This window comes from Camelus dromedarius, chromosome 9, assembly GCF_036321535.1.
Source record: "Camelus dromedarius isolate mCamDro1 chromosome 9, mCamDro1.pat, whole genome shotgun sequence".
NCBI classification, from domain to species: Eukaryota; Metazoa; Chordata; class Mammalia; order Artiodactyla; family Camelidae; genus Camelus; species Camelus dromedarius.
In genome coordinates this window covers 53,360,591-53,365,067 of record NC_087444.1, presented here as the reverse complement: position 1 = coordinate 53,365,067, position 4,477 = coordinate 53,360,591, and the positions used below count along the sequence as shown (strand labels likewise).

Here is a 4,477-nt window from a genome sequence, read left to right as displayed (position 1 = left end):
CAGAATGGCAGGTGTCCCAGGCCACATCCCGAGCTGCCCCATTAGGACTGTGGGTGCCCAGGGGACTAATCAGACTAGCAGCCTCAGAGCCAGGGATTATGCCCGGGTCTCCCTGCAAACCTACTGCCCGCCTCATAGTCCCCAGCCAGCAGGTCACCTGGAAGTCACAGCAAGTGCCCCACCCAATCCAGAAGTCTCTTCATTTGCCAGCACCGCTGAAGACTGGTTTCCAACCTTTGGTCAGTTTTGCACAAAAAGGCACCTTCCACTGTGAACCGGGGGGGTTTTGCTTATGCTACCCACCCTTACTGGAAACGTCAAGGGAAACCAAAAGGCCTTTTCTCGGCACTTTTTTGATGACACCCTCCCACCCACAATACTCAAATGTTCAAGAGAATTGGGTCCACGTGATTTTGTTTTCCTTATGCTAAGTGGCTCAAAACACTGTGGGATTCATTCTCTTTTGAGGGTATTTGTACTAAGTTTATAGGCTTTAATCTGCTTTTGTCTCTCTCTTCAGTATCCCTAGCAGTTGCCACTTCTTACTCCCTTCAGCAGCCTCCCTCCCAACATCAAGTCTAGGAAATCAGCTGTGAGGAGGTGCCCAGGGGCAGTCACAGAAGATGCAACTAAGGCACAGAGAGGCGACATAATTTGCCCAAGGTGATCAGTTTCAACCCCCAACAGTGTGTGTCACGTCCCTCTGTTTAACTCTTATGCTAAGCAAGTTAACTTTTTGTAGATTATAGTTATAAACAGATGAGGTATCAAAATATATATAAGGACACACATCAACTCTAAGATGTTGATTAACTCCACTATTTTGTTTCTATTTATTTTATTTCTGTTAAAAAAATTAAGAACCTCTGCAGTCAATAAAGCAAAATGTTACTGGGTTTTAAATCCAGAATATAGAGGTGTTAAGTGTGTCATTGCTCATACTTATTTGTATGTTCACAAGACAAAATGATTTGAAAGTCTCTCTCCCCTCACCCTACTCACTACTGGCTCTCACCAGAGCTCCCAGTCCACACATCTAACAGCCTTTCATTTTACCCACAGCTGAACTCATCAGATTTTCCCCAGAAATCCCTCTGCAGGTTTCCCTCATCGCAGCACAGCAGGACTATCATTTACCTCATTAATCCACCCAGAAACCTGGGCCTTACTCCATTCTAACTTCACAGACAGCATTCATCCTTTCCTTTTTACCATCGAAACATGTCTTCAATCTGTTCACTTTTACACACTGACCGTCCCACCGCTCAAGTGGAAGCCACCAACACTGCCCACCTGGACTCACGAGTCTCCCAAGTGGCCCTACAGCTGCTCTCCCCTACTTGAGACAAATGGGATTGTGTCACTCCCGCGCTTTTAGGACTCTTTTCAAACCCACTTTTCTTAGAAGAAACTCCAAGTTCTTCACCTGCTGAAGGTCTTTGCCATCAAACTGTCAGCTCAGGGAGGGCAGGACACGCCCTCTCCCCTTGGCCCCGCCCTCTGGCAGAGCATCAGCATGGGAGGACCTGCTGAGCTACACCAGCCTGTATTCTAAACCTGGTCTTGATTTCTTAGCAAACTGCTTCACTTATCCATACAAATCCAAGGTAGATTAGAAAGATTTTAGATGTTGAGCTAGACTATTGATTTGGGGATTTTGCACTAGCAACCTGCAAGTACATGTTCTAATGATTCTGTCTTCTAAAAACCACACCCAGATTTAAATAGTACTTGTGGAATGTCTTCGGAGTAAAAGGGACTGTACTTTTACAGACTTTATATTTTATAACATGAACAACCCGCACAGGGTCACAAATGGAACTGCCTCACAAGTGACAGAAGACAGGTGAGAGGCATATAGCAACAGGTCACAAAGATGGTAAGAGCAACGTTGATTCTCCAACCCCCGAAAAAATTCCTCAATGAACTGAAAACTCTGAATTTTCAAAGTAAAATACTATCACATAAAGAAATAAAATAAATAATCCTCTTCATCAGGGTTTCAAGATCTGACTCCAGAATTTTTAGCAGGCTATACTGAATCCTAGCACAGGAAAATCAGATAGACTAGTGGTAAGTTCCAGGGAAACGGCAGTAATTCCTCCACTTGTAAAAGGACATACACTCACCTTTCAAGGTGAATGTAAACCACATTCTGGAGAAATTCGGAAGCTCCCAGGCTCCGCTTCTGGATGGCAAGTAAACGGACAGCTTCGAAGTATGCTTCTAACTGAGTCACCGGCATTCTTACACTGCAGGGGGAAACGGAGGCCCTCAGTCATGAGCAGAGATGTTCCTGTCGTGTCTCACAGCCCGTGCCTCGGGGACTCAGTGCCCTGCAGCAACCCGACCCCAGGCGAGGACCCGCAGCGTGGCCCACCCAAGCATGAGGTGCACTGTGCTTGAGAAAGCCCATCCCCGATGGGGGCAAGAGGTGCTGGTGGGGTTGTGTGAACCTATAAATGCTCACAGAAATACACCCACATACAATCAAGTGATACAATTAAAAGTAGCAGGCTATTTAACAAAATTTCAATTGTCAGTGGAAATTTTACCATTCCTTTCCACTTGTCCCCTGCACTCTGAGACAGGTTTAGGCTCTCTCACACCTGCAGCTCTGATGCAATCGTTGTGAAGTCATTTTGCTTTGCTGCAAGTGTCTTCGCTCCCTGTGTCACTGTGACTGTCGTCTCTTAACAGAGTCAGATGTCTTCCTGGATCTCTCCCTGAGTTCTTTGCTCCTGCTTCTCAGATCCTAAGATAAAGCGCAAGTGAAGACACATGACTATAAAAGGCACTGTGGACTTGAATAAAGCCTTCAGTGACCCCTAGGTGAGTGCTGCCCACCCCTTACCTTTGATTCTCAAGGTTCTGCTCAGGGTGACATCCAGACAAGATAGCGTCCTGGGCCAATTAAATGCTGTGTGGCTTGGGTGCACGGACAGGTGCAGGAGCTGGTTCCGGAGCCGGGCACCTCCCCACCTCTGCTCGTCTCTCACCCGAAGCCCTGCTTCCAAGACCCCAGTCTCCCTAATCTTCTGTCCTTCTCTTCTACTTTACTCCAAGCCCTTTTCCTCTTCCTTTATTCCTTACTTATCCACAGCTGGAGTGATTTTTCAATCACAGTATCTGAAAAAATTTCCTGCAGCTGAAAAAGAGGTCTCCAGAGGTCAATGCCCATATGCTGGTTCTTGAAGAGAGCCCCAGGTTAGGGAGACTCTCACCAACACTCACAGGGCATCAGACATGTTGCAGGGTCGACCACCCCCAAAAAGAGTTTGCTGTGACCCCAAGGCATGCACAGCATCCCTGCTCACAAAAATGTAGTTGGCTCATTTATCCGTTATTAAGAAGAAAAATTAAAAATTGTTCATGTTCCTTACTAAAATTATTTATGCGGTGGAAAAAGGAATTGTAATAGAAAAGAAAAAAAAATTGACTTCATGTTAGATGTGTTCCTTTGGCTTTAAACCTGTGCCCTGTTTTCTAGGCTCAGACATGCTAGCTCTTCACCTTTTGTAAAAGAAAGTTGCCTTTAGCCTGAAGTATCCAGGAGGGCCTATTCTGCGGGCTCTGATCTTTAAGGATGTTAGCTCTTCTAAACTTATGTAGAGATGGCAAGTTGCAAAATAGAGAATAACCTGGTTTTTTTTTTGGAGGTTTTAAAGGGTCACCGTGATTTGACCCACATGGACAGCTGCAAGAACAAGGGATTCCAAGGAAATCAATTCGTACAGCAAGAAGTTTGCAACAACCAACCACACCCCCGCCCCTTTTTAGTAAAAAAGGAGACTGAATTCTGACTTGGGGAAGAGGGTTTTCCAGGATATCAGTATGCCATTTTCTGGGTCTGCCAGCTTTTCAAATAAAGTCACTATTCCTTGCTCTAACACCTCATCTCCCGATTTACTGGCCTGTCATTCAGGAAGCAGAACTAGCTTTGACGTGGTAACTAAATTACTTCATTGGAGGTAGTATGTCTCCACTGTTTCCTCATTTCCAATACGTCACAACCTATAAATTTTATATGCTGTTTAGCAACACAACCAAAACACCTAACATAGGGAATTTATTCCATGAAAATAAAATTATTTCTACTCCTTCAAAACTTTTTTTCTTTTCTATTTTATTTGTTTTGCTTATTGAAAAGAAAATAAAAGTCAAATCTATTTATTTCATGTATTTTTGTTATAGCTGCATATTTTAAATACTAAAAAGATATTTAAATTGCAATAAAAATTTGTTCATATATTAGTGTAAAGATATATAAACAATCAATGTGGATTAGGAAAGGTATGGATATTTACTAAAAATCCACTGCACATCCAGTCTTTTACAAGCATATCCTGGAATATAAGCTCTATGATCCAGGGGTCAACCACCCACATTCTCACTGCCGTGTTCCTTAGTAATCAACTACCAAGGCACCAACGTAGAACCACGTGATCATTATTTTAGGTATAAATGAGGGAATTAG

The 4,477-nt window shown here is 43.8% G+C and overlaps 1 long non-coding RNA gene across 1 annotated transcript; it reads right to left on the bottom strand.

Annotated features, from left to right (window-relative positions):
- Nucleotides 1-2,190: 2,190 nt before the first annotated feature.
- LOC135322173 (uncharacterized) lies at nucleotides 2,191-3,282 on the bottom strand. The gene is made up of 3 exons (XR_010382540.1): nucleotides 2,855-3,282; nucleotides 2,556-2,755; nucleotides 2,191-2,252 (listed from the first exon to the last, which is right to left on the bottom strand). It is a non-coding gene; the product is annotated as an uncharacterized LOC135322173 (long non-coding RNA).
- Between the last annotated feature and the right edge of the window lie 1,195 nt (nucleotides 3,283-4,477).